Source organism: Cydia pomonella, chromosome 22 (assembly GCF_033807575.1).
Source record: "Cydia pomonella isolate Wapato2018A chromosome 22, ilCydPomo1, whole genome shotgun sequence".
NCBI lineage: Eukaryota > Metazoa > Arthropoda > Insecta > Lepidoptera > Tortricidae > Cydia > Cydia pomonella.
Window position 1 is genome coordinate 8,358,946 of NC_084724.1, and position 21,730 is coordinate 8,380,675.

The 21,730-nt window shown below is 36.3% G+C and overlaps 1 protein-coding gene across 1 annotated transcript in view; it reads right to left on the reverse strand.

Annotated features, from left to right (window-relative positions):
- The window catches only part of LOC133530152 (transcription factor Sox-17-alpha-A), a 210,597-nt gene that overhangs the window by 100,378 nt on the left and 88,489 nt on the right, over nucleotides 1–21,730 (reverse strand). The gene's annotated exons all lie outside the window — the stretch shown is intronic.

The window sequence follows — 21,730 nt, forward strand, 5'->3', positions numbered from 1 at the left end:
TTTGACTCATGTTACTACGTGAGTTAGGGCATTAACTTCTGTGTAATTTCTATTGTTTGCTAGACGTGTTCGTGTAAGGTTAAGTTGTGTTAAATTAATGTTAACCGCTGTAGATATAACGCAGGCATTTTTATTGAATGTAGTAGTGGTGACCTTCAACTATTACATGCCTTACCGTCATATAAAATAATATATTAAAATTGTCATCACTTGTGAGTGGGAGAGGAATTTGCAAGAGACATAAATGTTAAGTAGTAGCAAAGTCACCCAAAGTTACAAAATGCCTTCATATTTTTGTAAACAACTCTGACAATATACCTAAGTTGAAGTTTTAAATCCAAATGCGGAAAGAATTAAAACCTAAAGATTTTCATTCAGTCGAATAAGTACCTACTTATAATAAATTAAATTGAATCAGAAAACTTCTGTGAGACTCAGACGTGTTAAATATATAAAAACAATTTTTTTACTACGTTTTTTAATAAAGAGGAGTTATACAGGAGCACGCGTTGGTGGATCGACGCAGAAAGCAATTGAAATATGGCGAGCAATATTCGTCTTAAAAAAACTTAAGTGACCCGTTTTTATATATTTAATAAATGTTTGAGGCTCACGAAAGTTTTGTTGTTAAATAATAAGTACTAGATTCTAAAAGCACTCCCCATTTAAACTAATCACTATTTTAAAAAACCGATCTTCCATTTGGCAACTACGTCACAGATACAATCCGTAAAACATCGAGGGTTAAATAATAAATAGTGTTAGTATTAGATTACTAGTATTACTACATATAAATATAACGGTTTACATTATTATTATATCGAGCTATGTCTAAAATCGAAACCCACAAACAATCCCTCGATAAAACTCAATCGAGTCGAGTCGATAATACGCGAAAGTTACAATAATCGATATTTAATAATAGTTTCGTCCCGAGCCGGTGATAAGCACGATTTGTCAGCGCCTACGCGGATAATAATATTGTGATTTGCAGTTTCAACCGGTATTATCTGTACAGTGCAAATATTAAATATTAATATACCGTTATGTTCTTTTATCTTTTTTTTCTATTTTCGTCTTTACTTTTCTGGTATGACAACATTACGAATATGTGGAGAGGGAGAAACATGGAAAGTACTGCCATCTATCCACGATTCTTACAACTTCGATGTTAGCTTTCTTGTATTAATCCTTCAATCAGTTTAATTTTCTGTTTAAGAATATGACAACTGATTTAAACAAACAGCTTAGTAGTATGTAGCTGTACCAGCTGACAAATAGCGATATGTTCTTATTGACGTCGGTCTACCTTAAAGCGCATTTTTAAATCGATTAAAAATAATCTGCAAATTTTCAAAATCATTACTCGTTCTTATTTAAGCTCTTGTATTTTTCTGCTAAATTTATATGAAATAAATCAATTTACATAAGAGACTATCACCTTTTTTAAATTGTAAAATACACTAACACAATTATAGATTTTAGACTCCAGTTCCATAACCGTTAGCCAATAACGTTTATTAACGTTGGTGTATAGCCAACATTCCAATCGTTAACGCTCCGTAGCGAACGAAACGCAACTGTCACTGTCGCACTAATGAAGAGTGATAGAGAAAGACGACTACGCTACGCTACGGAGCGTTATCGTTGGCACGTTGGCTAAGCACCCAGGTCATCTACAGTTTGATGGCAGTGACACAGATGCCAAAATAAATAACATACACGAAACATAATTTATGCAAAACACATTCAGAACCCGCACAGAGGCCAAACCAAAAATCTTAATTCTCCAAAACCACTATAGACCACACATCGTGTTTTTTTAAGAAACGAAAATTTTAAAAGTTGTTTTGTATTCAGTCCTCGGTGACAGCTGTCAGTTTCGTTTTATTTTTTAAAGATATTGTCACTTGGTATGCGGAAATTTGTGGGTGCATTGCATATCGGTTTTTCCATTTGTGAATTTGTGAAAGCATTGGATGATAATTTTTTGATCTTATCAAGATACGATGGATGAATGTTTCAACGGTTGCAGATATCTAACGTTTTGATAATGACGTTTATATCCAGATATAAAGCTCCAGAGCTTTATCCGTCTGTCTGTCTGATTGTCTGGCAGCGTGCGATGGTACTTTACAAGGATAATGCGCTAGGCTATTGTGTTTTTGAGTTACATTTAAGTAAATTAAACACTAAAGTCTAGCGACTAGAGGTTGCACGTAGAACAAAAAGTTAGGCAAGGAAACAAGACTTTTCGAGTCAGACCAAGACGCAACGATTTTGATAACACACGTAATGGAAGTGTTAATTTAAACGTCAAACTTGTATGACATTATGACGTATAAATAAGTCTTGCACTGCGTCTGCTATCAAAATCATTGTAAACTTGTCTTGGTCTAACACTATCACTTATGTACGTTCGGGTCAAATCTTACAAGCTAAATTAGACCCACTTCCCGTAAGTCGAGTGACAGTCCAATATTATGGTACCATGGATTTGATCTGATGATGGAAACAGGAGAGAACTTTATGATAACACAACGCTTCTTAATTGTGTTTGGGTTTGTTAGAATTGTCTCGATGAGTAGTAGTTGTTGAAAGAAAGTACAGTCAGCGATAAAAGCTTGCAGCGAATATAATTTTTTATCAAAAATCTTATTCCCCTTTGAATTCCCTTGAAAGTAGCAACTGCCTCAAATATTTATCCAACGAGCAACCTCAAATGTTATTTTTACCTAGAGGAATTCACGTGCGTAATATACGTCAAAAACTTTAAATCGAACGCGGATTCGAAATTTAAAACGTCGCCGGTTGGCGGTTGCGCACGCGCTACATGACTCACACGCAATAGGGTCACGACACGGGCACAGCGCCATGGCTGCAGTCTTCTGGCTATTCAGACTGCTTCCACGCTACCGGTGTAAGTGAGCTCTCTATACCTCCCGCGTCAAATTATGGCACCTATGATAGTTCCTTCAAAAAACTTTCGGTTGAGCTACAGAAGGTTCACTGTACAATAAAACCCTTGTTTGTGTATACCGAACGTGCCTAAAACGTTGTCGATTGGACATATTATATATACTTCTGTGTGTATGTTTTTACTTGTGTGTGCCAAATTAGCCACGGACTGGATCCCACAGAATGTATCTCGAGGCAGAGGAAGATCCAAACGGAGATGGCGGGGCAACCTCGATAGATTCTGTACAGTGTGTGGTACGGGAATGTGCATTGGACAGGACCATTATGGAGGGAAAGAGGGGAGGCCTTTCCTCAGCAGTGGGATACTCTAATAGGCTAGAAAAAAAAGTGTTACCAGCATTATTGTCATTGTTTCTGCGACTAGCTGTGAAGAGTTTACTTGTTTTTGATATATTTTGCGACTTTGCGACATAAATTTTGGTGCAGATTTACCCCTGGTTGAGCTTAATTTAAAAACACGTAAGAAATATGTTTTTACCGTGTTTTTATTACTTAAACGTTACAGTCCTGAATAAATTAATGCCCTAAACTTCCAAACCTGTTAGGGATGTAGAGGTTAATGTTACACTGGTGAGTTTCGCTAGGTTTATGAAGCTATGGGAATACACAGGCGAAGCCTAGTTGAAAACTTATGTAAGTGTACACTGATTGACAGGTTTTGATGATTCTCTTTTTGTTCCTTATTTCTATCTCCTGAGGATTTTAAGGATTAAGTATTACTTCGTAAATTACGATAGATCGAATGTAAACAACTAGTCGATAGTCAAATGCATTCAACTTATCTATCGTAACTGTGTTTTCCTGTGATTTGTTCCTAGTAGCCGCAAAACATAGCTGCTACTATGCTATTATGTTAAGTCATAACGCTTTCTCTTCTACAATTGCTAAGACCAGGCAAGAGTAAACGAGGTAACATTATGAACTGAGCCACAAATTAGTATTACTTTGATTAATGGCAAGGGTTTTGCTCTTGCTTATATACTTCTATAAAACACAGAATCTTCATAAATTACAATTTTTATTCAAAAGTGGCTAGTCTTTAATAGATGAAGACATTGATTAAAAAACAGACATATCAGAACAACATATGGATTTCAGTGTTAAGAATCATAGTTATATATGTAAGAAAATATAGACAATAAGATTGATCTCGACGACTAGAGTTCCATTATTTACCAACCTGCAAAAAAAAAGAAAAACTTAGCGTGACTGCACGATTGCCACCATTGTGAATAAAAAAGAACAGGCCGGCTGTCAGCCATCTTAGCTGTCATCAAGTATCAAGACGAGTCAGCCGTAGTAACGTGCGCCTACGCAGCACGTAGGCCCGAATACATTCATATTGTAAGTAGGACTCGATAGATATGACGCCGACGACAAATTGTTATTGCGAATTAATCGATAAAGTAATCGATAGTTATATCGATTGATGTTTCGTTGGCGCCCCTTAATGCGAAAAGACCTTTGAAGGGACTCTAAATTTGTTACTTCTATTAGTGTGATTATTACAATGTAGGTAGTGCATCGGGTAAGGAGGTTAACGTAGACTTTGAAGTCTTTATAATGGAAAATATATAAAAATTGGTAAAATAGATTACATTTCCTATTTATTATTTATTTAAATTTATTTTAATTTAATCTTTTCACATTTATATAATTTAGTTTAAATTGTTAGTCGGTTTTTGATCATTGAGTAGCGATACTGGCGAGCCACACAGATTTATCAAGATGGCTTCCCGCATAACCTCTCTATAGTTTTATTTAAACTTTATTGCACAAAATAAAACAACGTACGACGTGATGGCCAATGGAATTCTCTACCAGTCAACCATGGGATGAAACAGAGACATACAGATACACTGTACAAATGAGAGACTTGATAGTGCAAAAGCTGTGTTATTTTTACAAGCTTTTTTTAGTTTGTCGGTCTGTAATTAATACTTGCAAGTTAAATTTGACCCAATTCCCGGTTTCCGATTAAGCTGAAAATTTGCATACATATGTAAGTCGGGTGACAATGTAATATTATGGTACCATCAAGCTGATCTGATAATGGGAACAGGAGATGACCATAGGAGCTCTCGTGATAAAACAACGCAACCTTATCGTGTTTGGGGTTCTTAGAATTGTCCCGATGAGTATTAGTTGCCTGTGTAAAGAAAAGTACAGTCAGCAATAAAAGCTTATACAAAAAATTCAATTTTTGCCAAAAACTTATTCTGTATTAAGAATCATACGAACTTAGTCGCTATATTTTCTTTGTATAACAATTTAGCAATGAATCGGATATACTCGTACATTTGGCGACGGATTCTTGTGACTGTCTAGCGGCCCGGGCTCGCCATACAAGGTAGCGCTGAAAAAACCCGGAAAAATACGAGAACATTTCCAAACGGCTCGTTTATTTCAGGTTTCTTTCGAAAAACAATGCAAATTTCAATTACAATATTTCCGAAAAAAACTAAAAAGGCCGAATAAAACTTCTGTATTTTTCAATATGTTTGTAAGTAAGAAAGTAAGTAAATATTCTTTATTGCACCAACAATTATACATTTTACATACATGTAAAACTACAAATGAATTTTAAAGGAAAATAGAACCAGGTAACAACAGGCGGTCTTATCGCTAAAAAGCGATCTCTTCCAGACAACCTTTAGGTAGCAGGAAATTTCGAACTCATACAAAAGTCAAGTACTAAATAAGTAGTAAGTACTTGATTAGGAGTTTAAGCAGGTAGGTAGGTTAAGGTTGCCCGACTAATGTATTAATCTCTGGCATTTTATTGATTTCGACACTTTATCATCACTCATCAGTGGCATTGTGTATGACGTATTTAATTTTTCTGAATAAAACTAAAAAAATACGAAATTTTGTTTTCCTAAAAAACATTTGATTTTTTCCGGAATTTTCATCCCTAAATTACAAGGTACATCGGCAGTCTTTGATCAAGGGTATTAGAAAAAAAAAAACATTTGTTTTGTTTTAAAATCCAACGAAACAAAACAAAAGAAACTTCTGTCCCATTTAATAATGATTCAAATTTCACTGGAGGCAATTTGTACTACTCGTAATATTAGGACTTTGAACCACAAGAGGATAAAGTAAAATAAATTTGTTTCGGCTGATATGATGGATAACTTATTGACAGTCAATGTAACCAGAATGCAAACTTGTCTGAAATATTAAATAATTACGTCACCGCTCAATATGCAAACTGCGATCAATTAGGCCGCCGTTAGGTGCTTGCCGACACGTGGCCCACGCACACCTAGTTAATTATGTTGACAGCCTCTTAGTTTGTAGGTTTGTTAGTTAAGATAATTTGAAATGAAAGAAAACTTTGTAGCTACGGTAATTTTACTGCCATCTTTCGACACATGATTAAAACTTTTAGAAGGTCATTTTACTTTGATCCTTATCTTTTACTGATATGTGTTAAATTTGCTAAATATCTAAAAGTGACGCCATCTAATAGATCAAAGGACAAAAGTATGGCAGCATCGTTTCGAGCGATGGCGCCATGACATAACCTTGAGATTGTACCCGGTAAGATGGCGCCACTTTTTTATATTAAACAAATTTAACACATATCAGTGAAAGAATAAGAATCAAAGTCAAATGGCGTTCTAAAGTTTTAATCATATGTCGAAAGATGGCAGTACATTTACGTGGCTACAAAGTTTTCTTTGTCAATACACCTCTATTCCAAATTCTCTTTGCTATTAGTGCACCTAATGTAATAATAATTCAGTCCATATACGTCCCACGTCCCACTGCTAGACATAAACCTACCCTCATGTGCGAGAGGACTTGGGCTATACCCCCACGCTGGACTTCACATACACCTTTGAATTTCTTCGCAGATGTATGTAGGTTTCCTCACGATGTTTTCCTTCACCGAAAGGCTAGTGGTAAATATCAAATGATATTAGTGCACATATTACAGGTCGGTAGATCTGTAATATTTATTACATATTTTGGAAAACGGTTAATTGGTAGGTATAACTTTATCCAGGACAAAGCGTTATTCATGACCCCTTATTCATGAAATGGTGCAATTTACAACCAAAAGGGTACTTATTGTCAGTTGTCAATAAGACACTATTTCCATATAGCTTTAATTTGAAATCAACCTTAACGACAACCGACAATTTGGTACCTTTTGTTTGAAAACGTCACAATTTAGCAAATTTTTACAAACCCTTGTTTATAAGAATTTGTCTATATTAGTCGCAAATAATTCGTATCAATTGTTTTATTTCATTAACCATTTTCTGACTTTAATACATCATATTTATTAACTTCTATACAGTTGGTTTATAAAAAAAGTGTCAAATAAAGTTTCTTTCCATACATATGTCAATGTTGCGGAAAGTTCTCGGAAATTTCGCAGGGGACCAAAGAAACTTTCATTTAGGATATGAAACATTCCGATTCCTATACGCGTATATATGAGAAGTCTCAGAAATGTTGAAACTTCTCATATATACGAATACGTGTGTATGAAACTTTCGAAAATCTGTACCCCTAGTGTAAATAAATTCGATTTCCAAACGTGACGTACGCGTTTGCGTTTAGTCTCATTTTGTATTGAATTTCGAAAGAGCGCGCCAAGCGGGACGTTTCGGAAACTCAAAATCCTATACAAAATGACACTTAACGCAAACGCGTTCGTCACGTTATGATGTCGATCAAAGTTACACTAGGGGTACCGACACTTCCAGAACATTTGCATAGTAAAATTATGTAACATACAAGCATAGAATATTTTGTTACTGGTATTTCTATGATTCACTGGTTTGGGAAACAGAACCCATCTATATCCACGCGTGCTTAATCACACCGCTACGGTATTCCCTTGCAAATAGTGCAAACAGTGACCTGAATAATAGGGATTTTCGCTTTATTTGTGAAGTGGTTTTTCTAACCACTACGATGTTAAATAAAACCGGCCAAGAGCATGTCGGGCCACGCTCAGTGTAGGGTTCCGTAGTTACTCTTCCGTCACAATAAGCTAAACTGGAGCTTAAAGTATAGTAAATTGTTAACCAAGGGATGAAACGGTACCTTTCATCTGAGTTAAACAAATTTGCATAATCAGTACCTAATTAAAATAAGTCTTTTTACTATGAAGGGAAAACTTTTTGCGATAACTCAAAAACAGCTAAACTGATCATGTCCGCTATAGTTTTCATTTAATGTCTCTCTTAAGCTCTACTTCCACGATTTTTTTCATATTTTTTGGACCTATGGTTCAAAAGTTAGAGGGGGGGGACACATTTTTTTTTTCTTTCGGAGCGATTATCTCCGAATATATTCACTTTATCAAAAAATGTTTCTTGAAAACCCCCATTAGTTTTGAAAAACCTTTCCAACGATACCCCACACTCTAGGGTTGAAGCGAAAAAAAAATTTCACCCCCACTTTACGTGTAGGGGAGATACCCTAAAAAAAATTAAATTTTTAGATTTTATTGTACGACTTTGTCGGCTTTATTGATTTATATATCCATGCCAAATTTCATCTTTCTAGCACTAACGACCACGGAGCAAAGCCTCGGACAGACAGACAGACAGACAGACAGACAGACGGACATGGCGAAACTATAAGGGTTCCGTTTTATGCCATTTGGCTACGGAACCCTAAAAAGTGTTTTTTCTTTTTGTCAATGAGGGAGGGCGTATTCGCAGTTTAATTTATTCGAAATCAATTTTCATTCTAGGATAACTAGCAGCGCATCTCGCTTGCATCAATGTAAATATAAGTAGGTGGATAAACTGCAAGTAGTTTATTCAAAAAGGACCATGGGCAACTTTCTATGGAGCCTGATCGAAAAACCAACAGAGATGAGAGTTGGGTCATTAGATAGGATAGGTCTCAACGAGTCAACAGAATGGCCTAGCAAGACGTACCTAACAACTTCACTTGTAGGTATTAAAATGGACATTGTAATGATTGTTTTTATGAAAAAATCATACCTATACAACTCCCTGAATGACCTTCTAATCAAGGAAGCTACTACGCAGATATCAAATTTTCCTCAGGGAATACCTCCCATGTCGCTCCCAACCTATATAGATTTTCTTTTATAGACACAACCATCTTATGCGCACGCGCATCCATTCGATTTTCGACTCTAAACTTATTGGAATAGAGTCCTAAGTGTCGGTAAGGATAAAGTTGTGTTTGTTGATATCTGATACGACGAACGGAATTAATTGTATTATTAAAGGTAACGTGTGTAGAATTATAAGTCGTGTGTCGGTCTGTCTGTTGAGTTCGAAGAAGCGTTTTTGTTTCATTCTTGCTATTGGTACGGAAATCGAACCTAGGTGATATGTATTCACGAATAGTTTTCTGTCCAAAATTCTTAGATACAGATTTCAAGAGAAATATCTGTGTGTAACGTGATTAAATGTCACAAGTTTAATGCCTAGGTAGTCAAAATGTCTTCCTGATGCGTAAAAATTTAAAGTATTTGGATCATTCGTTGTTTATGATATTGACAGAAAAACCACTTAAATTTTATTCTTAACTTTAAAAAAAAATTAAGTGGTTTTTCTGTCAATATCATAAACAACGAATGATCCAAATACTTTTAATTTTTTACTTAACTTTGAAGGAAGAAAGTAAGATTTTGGTGGCTGAGAGGAAGATTCTTCGCCAAATCCTAGGCCTGAGCAACGCTCTAGTGACACCTGTGGCATTGCAAGCGCCCAAAGACAAAGTCAGCGTAACAGGCGAAACGTGCTCTTGTTACCTTATGTTTCACCCCTCTCATCCTGCTGGCCTATGATGATCACCTTTATTATGAAAAACTTAAGGAAAAATTGTCTCCTTTTGACAACAAGTTTTTTGCCGCCGAGTTTCTTGCCGGGCCCGTAATGGGATACCCTCCTACAATTTAGGAGGGATTTAAATCTTCTCGGATCAGAAGTGTAGGGTTAGAGCCGGCGTATCTTTATTTGACGTTCATAAGCGCCTTGTAATATGCCTACTTGGAAAACAAACTATCTTTATCTTTAACACTCTACAGTGACGGAAGGGTAAGTTTTTCTACACGATAAACGCCTTAAAACCTTTAGATGGTAAAATAAAAGTCTATGAATGAATCCATCCAAACAAACTAGGTCTCATATCCGTTGCAGCAACACAGATATTTCAACAAAGATAAACCAAAACGCTACTAGCGACGACTCTAATGTCCCTAATCAAGATTAATTTCATTTAAACCACAGCCTTACAAGGTGAGTAAAAACGGGTTCCCCAAAATGGGTGGTTTGTGAGATAACGCCTAAACAGTAGCTCGATATGTTTAGAAGCAAATAGTAGTAAGTGTTCAGGAATTACAACAAAGATAAGACCTTTTTAACGAGGGATATGGAAGTAGGTTTAATATTAATTGCAAGTTCTCATTACGAGTTAAGGAAAACATATATCATGTGCGATTTGCGCTGAACTAAATAGTTGAGTGAAGAAATATTTAACGAATTTATTAACGTTGAAATGTCGTAAATATTATTCTAGACACTAGATCTCAAAACAGTCTCCAAAGTGTCAGTATGGTGGCCTCTGATTTTGACATTTATGCAGTTTTCTTCTTTTCAAAGAAGTGTAGGTTAAGACTCGAGTACTTTGAGACTCGAGTCAGTTTTCCAGTTAATTAATTAAGTCAAAACTTGAGTTCATTTCAACTTTTTAGAGACCCCGAGTCTTGTAGAGACGTGAGACATTTTTAGAGAACTCTAAATTTTTTTAACAAAAAAATCAAATCGCTTACGTTTCATGAGTTAGGTACACATATCATACAATAACAGCTATTAAATTTACTGAATGTTCAGTTAGATAAAAGCTATTTTATTTTTGACGGAGACTTTATCTAGAGCCACGAGTCCTTTTAAATTGAGCTAAATAGAGACTCAAAAACGACTCGACTCAACACTACTCGGAAGATTTTTAAGCGTAGAGCGCAGTCTCGTAAAAACGAGTCGATTACTTTAAATAAAGTTTTTTTTTTATACCACGACGGTGGCAAACAATTTCCTACAAACACGAAATATTTCAAAGTGAACGCTTAAATTATACGACGCATATTGTTGTGTCGTGTTCAATATAAGCTGATTACTTAGAAAAATTACAATATTATTTATATTATAATGCAAAATATCTTGTACTTAATTCATTTTGTTAACAGAACAAAAACAAATACATTCCATTTTTAAACGTGACAATTTTGAACGTTTCTTTCCAAATTTTCCAAAGGTTACAGAGTTTATTTGCGTTTTAAGGAAACACAGTTAGGTACATAAGGAAATAAATGTATCTCATAAAATATTAAATAAGGAAGGAAATTAATTAATTTTGATTTAAAATAAGTCATTCATATTATTTTGTTATGTCACATACATATGATTCAATATTGATTCATAGGGCCACGAAAAGAGGATAAATTGGTATAAATAAGTAAACATCCTCTTTATGAATGAACATATGACGCATATGAAGGAAGGAAGAATTATATAATGACTTAATTGACTTGAATAATTTACACATTCAATTTATCATATTACTTATAAGGCATTATAATGTATACTCGTCGCACAGTCATGACGATCGGGTAGGTTGAGGAGTGAATGAACAGGTTAAAATTAGTATTATCATTAAGTGAAATGTAATATTTCTTTTGAAATAAATAAAATATCTTTAGCCCGATTATAATGTAATATTCATACGAAATAAGATACCTAAATGATTTTATACATGTAAATGTTTAATTTTACATGTGAAATATATTGATATTGGAGCAATAAAGAAGATTAAAACGCTTACTTACAAATTACTTGGTAATGTATATTGGGGTAGGTTCGAAAGGAACCATTGGGGTAATTTCGGAAGAAGGTAAGGGTTGCATTAGTGTTGCTAAAGTATAGTGCTTCTGGTTTTATGACGTTTATGCCGTTGTGCAAAATTACCCCGCTTTCGATGTTATCCCAATGCACCTTATCAAAATTAAGATTTCAATGACCTTTTATCAACTGACTTTCCTTTACATATTAAAAGACAATGAGACATAATATCAAATTATAAAGTGTGTATTTTTGATATGACCCAAAACTTAAACCAGACGTAGGTTGAAGTGTTTACAAATGAATTCTGAACGATTTTTTTAAATGCTTAACTAATAGAGCATAAGTAATTAAATTTTGTTTTTTTTTTTTTCGAGCGGCAACGTATTTCGTATATTATGGTCACTTGTGACAGTTGTGACGTGGCGACATTAAAAGTGACGTTTTGAATTAAAAAGTGGTGATAAATTGCTTGCTGAATTATTTTATATTGAAAACTAAAAGTCGTTATTTTTTTATAAAACGTATAAAAGTGTGTTCATTAAATCCTTAACTAACTAACCATACAGGCATTTCGTTACATGTATTATAACGAAATGCCTCAACTCTCGATTATTAGAATCAGTACAAGGACATACAGGTTGGAGGAAGTCTCATTTCATGAATGTATATGTTGTAGACTTCAAAGTATATGTTGTACACTTCAAGGTATATGTTGTAGACTTCAAGGTACATACTGCCGAAGATAGTGCAAACGCGAAGAGAAAATGGGAGCGAGGAAGATTTTCATTACGTTTTCCTTTGTTTTTACTGCACAGAACCCTAAACAAATTACATAATTACAAGCAAGAATGTTGTTATAAGTAATTTCTCGATGCTTCTCTGTCGGTAATAAATAAAAGCTCTCTTAATACGGTCGGCAGCGATTTAAATTATGTCTTTATATAGTGCGTCCACTTACATACATCGGGACGGTTAGTTTTTATCCTATATTACAATTTATGCTATGATTTATGGCTTAATAATGATAAATGCCTATAGCGTAAGGCGGAAATATTTTGTAAAGTTGACCATATGTTAAGTTCACGCCATTTTCATCCAAGCTGCACCTGAATAAAGTATTTACCAATGTAGGTTACACAAATATTGTGTGTATAAGATTGCCACCAATTTTTTTTACAGCCTCTAGCCGCCATTCATAGTATATTTTTAATATTAATATTTATTTACATATCAAAATTAAGGAAGAATATCACCAATCGGCTGCAGGTGTTTATAAACAAGTGCCTGCGACGCATCCTAGGGATTTACTGGCCACGGAGTATCTCAAACGGCAGATTGTGTCTGATAACTGACAAGAAACCCATCTTCTTTCTCGGTCCCTCATTGCTGAGGATCGCGATCATGTATGCTCCGTTGCCATATGGTGCGGTTATAAAACATATGGGACACGCACTGCATGTTGCCGCCAACCACCCTCGTAACAGCATTAGACCATCTCGTGGGTGCTCTTCCTTGCGCACGGTTGCCGTCCATTTGACCCAAGACAATCTGCCTTTTTAGGTCATGCTTTTTGGCCGCATGATATGACCAAAAACACTGAGTGCTCGTTCTTGACATATTGCAGAGAGCCGTGTGGCGATTTTCAGCTCCACTATGATGGACTTATTAGTTTTTATAGCCGTCCAGGGTATGCGTAGGAGTGTAAGCCAACACCACATCTCAAAAGCGTTGATTTTTGCCCACCCCAGCCATCCCTATTCGATGTTTCGATTGGCGTTTTTATATCAACGATTCTCATCTGTAAGCCCCCAGGGTTGCTTGCACGTGACATCAAAAAGGTGGAAATAGACCTTGCAACCTCTGATACTGATTACCTGATTGCTCAGAACCCATTTAATTAAACACTGCGTATGTACGGCGAGCCACACGCCACAAGGATGTCATTATAGAGTGTGGTGCCGCCTTAAAAGGCGTGCAATTTAGCCAATTAATGTGGAGGATGGCTCAAGGTCGAGGCTTATTATTGAAGGGACGTGGTGTAATAAGCAAATGAATATTATGAATATCTTCAGTGGAATATCTTAGCCCTGATAGTTGTTTAGACCAAGAGTCAGCAAAATTTGAAAAGAAGACGGTAGAAATCATCAGTTATAGGAATGCCAAAGAGCCACAAAAGTTGATTTGGCTGCTCAAAGTTCTCTTTAATATAGTGTGGCTGTCCTGGGACCTACTTAGAGAAATGACGGCACCTGGAGAATCCGAAAAATGCCGATATCGAGGAGTTAGTGGCCGAGCCCAATATCATCGGCGAAACGAAAACTCGCGGACTTCGCTGATTCGGTCACCTACTCAGAATGGGAGAGGATCCGGCTATCAAGAGGGCGTCCTTAGGGTGACCGACTGGTAGCCGTTCGGTGGGTCAGCCCAGGGGCCCATTTCTCGAACGGTATTAGTTTAATATTATTAGTGTGTTGCCATGGTAACCCATACGACTTGACAGAACGTGGACTAATATAAATACTCCGTTCGAGAAATGGCCGCCAGGTATCGTTGGGAAGTCAGTGTGACGGCGGATCTGCTTCAGCTTCGCTTCAGTAACTGGCAGGAACTTGTGCATGATCGGGACAGGTGGCACGCTCGTGTTTTGGAGGCCAAGATTATTTTTGGATCACTGAGCCAAAATAGTTAGTTAGTTAGTCTTAAAAAGCCACAATTGCAGGTCCAAAGAGCGACATTCGGCTCTCGAGCCTCGGTTTGCCAACCCCCGGAATAGACCATTAATAGTTGACGAATCTAACAAATCGGACCGTAATTTTAGCCTCTTTCTGTTAAAGAATTTTGAAAATGACATATAGATTTTCTAAATTTGTTTCATAGCTGTTTTCTATATATTTAAGTATTTATATGTTATATATGTCGTTGTCTAAGTACCTACAACACAACCTCAATTGAGCTTACTGTGCGTCAATTTGTGTAATAATGTCCTTATAATAATTATTTTTGTATTCTTTATTTATTAATTCTGACAAAGCACCAAAAATACTGACATACATACTCGCGCTCGCATTGAAGATTATTTACTGCAGTGGTTTTAAAAATAGCTTTCGACTTTTCTGAGGATAAACTCTAGAGAAACAAAAGTACTTACGTCAAAATGAACAAAGACAGAAGAGGACTCATTCATAAACTAAGTACACCTAAGATAGAATTATCCTTACACGTCATTCATAATGCAAAAACAAGCTTACAACAAAAACAATACGTCAGTTACACACAAATAATGCGTTAGCTTTACAGAGAAAAAATTATGTTGGTAATTTACACTATTATTTTATATTCCTGTACAGTCAGGAACCTTGATATAATGAAATTAAATATTTTATTAATAACAATTGTTACATGTCGAGGTAGAGAGTTTCCAATAGTTTATCAATTACAATAATCCAAATAGCCAAATATAAAACAGCATCTTCCTCTTTTACACCAATTAAAGCGTAGTTAGAGTGTCAGAGAAAGATACCCGTAGTTTACGAACTCTGGTATTTGCGGTAGGCCCTTAAGAAAGATGCCCTCAAACTTCGGAGTTCGCGGGAGGCCATCTGTAATAAATACATTGGGGCCCATTTCTCGAACAGTACGAGTCTAATATTGTGTTGCCATGGTAACCCATACGATTGGACAGTTCGCGAACCAATAATATTAGTCTATACCGTTTGAGAAATGGCCCCCAGTTCGTGGACTAATATTATTACTCTAATAATACTGTTCGAGAGATGGCTCCCTTAGCTGAACTATTCGACTATTAATTACCTTTCCGTGGATATACGACGGTGTCAGGTTAGATTGTACCTCTCTTGTGTCTACCAGTCTACCACTGTTAAAAAAATACTACTAGAGTGACGAGTAACAGCAAATTTATATAATTGTATATTATTTTCTTATAAATTCGATAATAAGCGCGAAAACAAGAGCGGAACGTTAAAAATCTTCACAAACCGCGCTTTTTGCCCACAATTTATGACAATTTAATACACAGTGGCTATTATTTTACAACAGTAATCTCAACTAGGCTCCGTACAAGCCATGCCTAGCATTTTTTATAGTACTTTTATTTCATTAAGACTGATAAGATCAGCCACCCACGCGGCGTAATGACTTGCCATAACAGATGCTGGAGAGTCGCGGACGAAAGCTACATGGAAATTATTCATTAATAAGGATTAGAATATGAATATACTATCTTCTACGCTACGCTACGGTGCCTTAACGAATTGCACGTTGGCTAAGCACCCTGGTCACTTTATAGTCTGCAGTAGCAATACCACATCTTTTGAGTATATATCCCTTGGGTGTTCTAATTTTACCTGATCCTTTCATATTTTTTCTACTCGTCGACTAGCGTACATAATTGCGTACTTTTCATGTATGGGCTTCCAACTCAACTATAATATTCATTTCTATACTTTGTAGTCAACTATAATGACCAATCACGTGCCGCCGCGCTCCCATAGAAAAGACTAAACGGGCGCGGAGCGGGACTAAATAGTCGCGCGTTTATGTCTTTTGTACTGTTTGTCTTTGTTTTTTGTCTACTGAAGTACTTGCTATTTTCATTAGTTATTCAGTTTTATAGTAAAATAATATTATCTTAGATGACTCCTAAAATGTTTTAGTTTACAGGTACAGTACAATAGTGAATAATAAAGCTTTCAATCTCATACCTTACTTAGGCAACGAAGCTTGCTGAGAGAAACCGAGTGAAAAGCTTTAAGTTGCGGGTCAAATTGATCTAATATCAACTGCATACAAACTTCAAGTATCTTCATATTGTCCTTTGTTCACATTGCAGAATATCAGGCAATCCCCGCGTCACACTATAACCGCAAAGTGTAAGCAATATAAACACGTAATTGACAACAAAAAAGTAATACAAATGACTGAATAATTGTGGATCTTATGACAAAGCCACAAGAGTTTAACTATGGTCAGTTATTTATGTGCGTCATCCTACGTATGTTCTATAGACCAGAGGGCCTACCGCCACGTTTGATGTGTTGCCTCTCTGTCGCACTAGTAAATTAGTACCTAAGTGTGACAGGGATACAACACGTCGAACGTGGTTCATGGTAGGCGGCCCTCTGAATTTACGTAGTCGCTTATACAGTTATACACATTGACGCTCATACTTCTGTCATAAGATGACCGACGGTGGGTTATGGCAAAATGACGTCTTCTTGACAAGATAAGTAAAACAAAGGACTAGTATGAAATGACGTCAAAAAAATTCAGTGACATGAAAAGCTGAAAACTAGCTAGCAAGCTGAAGGACTAAAAGAATGTCGCTCTAAGCAAAAGTTTTCAATTTTTAATTAGTCTAAATTGAAAGAGCTAGGGAGTTAGCCGCCAAGTGTGAAATAAAGGGCGAGCCAAGCGAGGCAGTTTAGAACACGAGGCTGGTAATCTCTATTCCGGCCAATCTACATGTACACTTTGTCCTGTACAAAGTTATGTACAAGTAAGTACGTTGCTACTCAGGGGGCCTAGCCAAGTTGACAATCGTTGATAGTAAACGCCAATCGAGACTTAAATAACGTATGGAAATAGTCACGTGACTTTTCGTAGTGTTCGCACCTGGCTGTTGTAAATCCGTACTTAAACAGTGCACTTTAAAGTCCACTTTACTATTAGCACTCTTACTTTACTTCTATATTTCACTTCAATGTATCACAATCACTTTATTTTTGGTTACTGACTTGACCATGAAAACTGTTTGACTCCATTGTTTTAGGAAAACACACCGTTATCTAGTTTGCATTTTAAAAAGCGACATCTAGTGATCAATTCAGTAAAGACAGTAACTAATTTACAGTATGTACACATCGATGTAATATACCAGGGTATATTACATCGATGTATGTACACTTATGCGGAAATTTTAAATCTCAACACGTAGCATCTGTTATTTTTACTTTTCGTTTGTCGTTTGGCGATGTACGATTGTCATATTGCCTAGGCTTCCTGAGGAATACACTTTCGAGCGCGCCAGTACGGTGTTATACTACACTGGGGCTTATCGGAGAAAGTCGTAATTAGAACAATAAAACGTAATGTCTGCTGTCATACGACATGTCACGGTCAACTCGTGTAGCTTTACATTTACAAGTTACAACTGTTTCGCTTATTGTCATTTGGTAGTCTGTGGTGTTGGACAGCTAAGAAAATTACGTAGCATATTTCATGTCAGCAGTTTCATAAGATTTAAATCGACCGGGATATAAACCGTGATTACCTTTTATATTCTTGCTGAGCTCCCGATATTTCGACGCAGTTTCATGCATCTTGTTCACGGGTACAAACAATATAAAAGGTAATCACGGTTTATATCCTGGTGGATTTAAGTCTAGTGAAAATAACCGTCAATCATTCAAAACTGTTTCATAAGATCTCCAAACTTAAACGAATCTGAAACTTGTGATGGAAGAAATGATCATCACGCAGGTCACCTTTAATCTCAATGACTCAGAAAATATACTGAGTTTTTCGGAACCTATGAACGAAATATCATTAGATATTTTACCAGTCGCTTTTCGGTGAAGGAAAACATCGTGAGGAAACTGGACTAATCCCAATAAGGCCTAGTTTACCTTCTGGGTTGGAAGATCAGATGGAAGTCGCTTTCGTTAAAACTAGTGTTAGTTGCCAAGCGGACCACGGGCTCCCTTGAGCTGTGGCCAAATGCCGGGACAATGCGAGGACTCAGAAAATAAACGTCTGTTTAAAATTTGGCAAAAATCCCTCGGATGTATCACTAGCTATTTTACACTAAAATTATTTCTTACTTGATGAGACCTCATCGGAAGATCAGTGCTGGAAGTTGCCAGCAACATGGTGAGATGCGGCCATTTCGTGACACTTTATTTTTACTACGGTCTCTTTCATACATATCTATTGACTGTTTTTGTGTTTGCGAATAAAAATATTTTCTATTCTTTTGCGAACGAATAATAAACTATGTGTAAAGGAAAAAAAACTTATTTTTACTTATTCGTCAACAGACTTAAATAAAACAAAAGTTCTTGTCTATAGACTGCAATTTTATCGGCATGCCAATTCATGAAAAATACCGATCTAAAACCAGCAAAGACATATTCTACACCAGACATTCAATTTGGCTCACTTGGGCCGGAGCTAAGATATCGAGAAACGCCTATCGAAGACTATAGTTCGTGTCATCCACGATGACGCGCAGATTTGTCAAATCTAACCTTTAATAACATGACAATACGAGTCAAGGCACGCGTCGTCGTGAATGACACGATCTATAAATGTGTACGGGGTGACAGAAGCATATCACTGGCTAGGTTGGCGATGTCTATAAACTAATATCACGTGACTAGGACTTCTAGTGCACTTAGCTAAACAACACGACACAGATTGACATGGCCATTAAATTCCGTACTAAATTATATATTTCAATAGCTATACTCTGTATCTTTAGGTATATAAAAGTAAACAAATAATTTGTACATTTTCGGGTAGTTATTACATTTATTGGTTAACCAACCAAATACAAAACCGCGCGAATCTGTTTTTGAACGACCTGACTTTAACTTACATTATGTAAAGTTTTCATCTACCCTCAACTGACTGAAAGAACCATTTGAGGGTAGATTTTGTTTACTTTTATTCAAATACCTAAAGATACAGAGTATAGGTAGGTACACACCGACGGATCCTAGCGCTCCCGTTACCAGGCGCACGTTACGTAGTTAAGACTCTTTCGGCCTACGTTGTCAGAAATCCACGATGTTGAGACATAAAGATTAACAGTCTATCATCTACTAGTCTCTAGAACTTCTATACTTTTATGAAACTGGCACCTAGATGTTTTTAATGAAGTTGTTAGCCAGCTATTTGTAGCTCCAGAATGCGACTCTGAGCGCCTCCCAAATAAGGGCGCAATGATAAGGTTTTACTTTTAATTAACGGTTTTAGAGTTCCCTGAGAACGGAAAACTTCTGGACATACCCTCTACGAGTATATATATCGAAATATACTGAGTGATATGTTTAGGTTATATGTACACGATTGGATTGGGGATTTAAATCTTCTCGGGTCAGAGGTGTAGGGTTAGAGCCTGCGTAGCTTTCTTTGACGTTCATAAGCGACGTGTAATATGCCTACCTACTTGAAAAATAAACAATCTTTAACTTTTTGCACTCATTGCTATGATCAACTTTTACTAAAACAGTAAATAACTAAGCAGGAGTACACAAAAAAACCTGGTCTTCATACAATTGAGTTTTAGTATGGAACACCTGATCTTTTTTTTATATTTTTGATTTATGAGTAATGTCGAGTATGTATATATGTACTTATATCACCTAAAAAATTACACTCCATAAACTGACAGACAACGCACAACCGTAAACGTTGACATTCGGGGCACATATCCTTCAAATTATGCAAGGGGTGTAAAATAGACTAAAATGGGCAAGCCGGTTTTTTCTACATTTTCCTACCAAGGACCCACCATGTAACGCTTGACTGTAAATGTGTCTTTCATTTTTAAAAGACAAAATTAAAAATGTAATAAAAAAGGGTTCAAATTTAACATTTAAATCTAACCGATGGTGTTCAGTTGATTTGAATTACAAATATGTTCCAAAGAAGATTGCCACTTATTGCTGACTCATGGTATTAGGGTTTTTTGTACGGTCCTTGTTTTGTATCCTTAATTTTTAAATGGTAAGCGGTAAGGTTTTAAGTAAATGCCAAGGGCAATTTTTAGTTATATTTTAACCTTTCAAGAAAAAAGGAAAAAAAAAGTGAAGTGACTTCGTGCTGTTCAAAACCGTACAAAGTTAACTTTACGGACTAAAAATTGATAATTAAATAGCTTTTCATATGCATTGCATAATTTAAATAAAATTGTAAGTCGGACTGAGGTCCTTATCCTTACTGCCTATCACGCATATGTAATAGTTACATTGCGTTATGGTATCATGTTCTGGGGTAACTCAACCGACCGGGAATTGGTTTTTAAGGCTCAAAAGAAGTGTTTGCGTTCTGCTTGTGGACTAAAGATACCTGAATCATGCAAGCCATATTTTATTAATTTGAATTTTTTTTTTATACTACGTCGGAGGCAAACAAGCATACGGCCCGCCTGATGGTAAGCAGTCTCCGTGGCCTATGTACGCCTGACACTCCAGAGGAGCTACATGGGCGTTGCCGACCCTAACCCCCCCCCCCACCCCCACGTTGAGCTCTGGCAACCTTACTCACCGGCAGGAACACAACACTATGAGTAGGGTCTAGTGTTATTTGGCTGCGGTTTTCTGTAAGGTGGAGGTACTGCCCCAGTTGGGCTCTGCTCTAGATTTGGAATAACACCCGCTGTGCTGTGACCTAGCACACAAAGCGAGATGACATTCACAGTGCCCATACCTCTCTGTACCTGTGTGTGAGTGTGTGTCTCTGTGTCTGTGTTTGTGTGTGTCTCTGTATTAACTGTACCGTTTTTATATATTTTTGAAATTGCTATGTATGTTAAATTAAATATTAATCAATTTCCTGTTTATAATAGTGCACGGCAGCGACACAAAATCTCATATCAGCAATTAAAAACAGCCCTGCGTGCAAAAAGTGTTTATGGTATGGCACCCAAATTGTATAATAAATTACCCAATTCAATAAGAGAATCTGAAATGCCTGTATTTAGGAAACATTTATTGGACGTTTTACTACAAAATGCTTTTTACTCTTTAAATGAATATTTTGACCATATTCCGCATAGTTATTAAATTTAGTATAATGTAGTACCTATACATTAGATTAATTTTTTTAGGAATATAAGATTTGTATGCCCGTTAGCTGACTGAATACACTGTTCTAAGAAA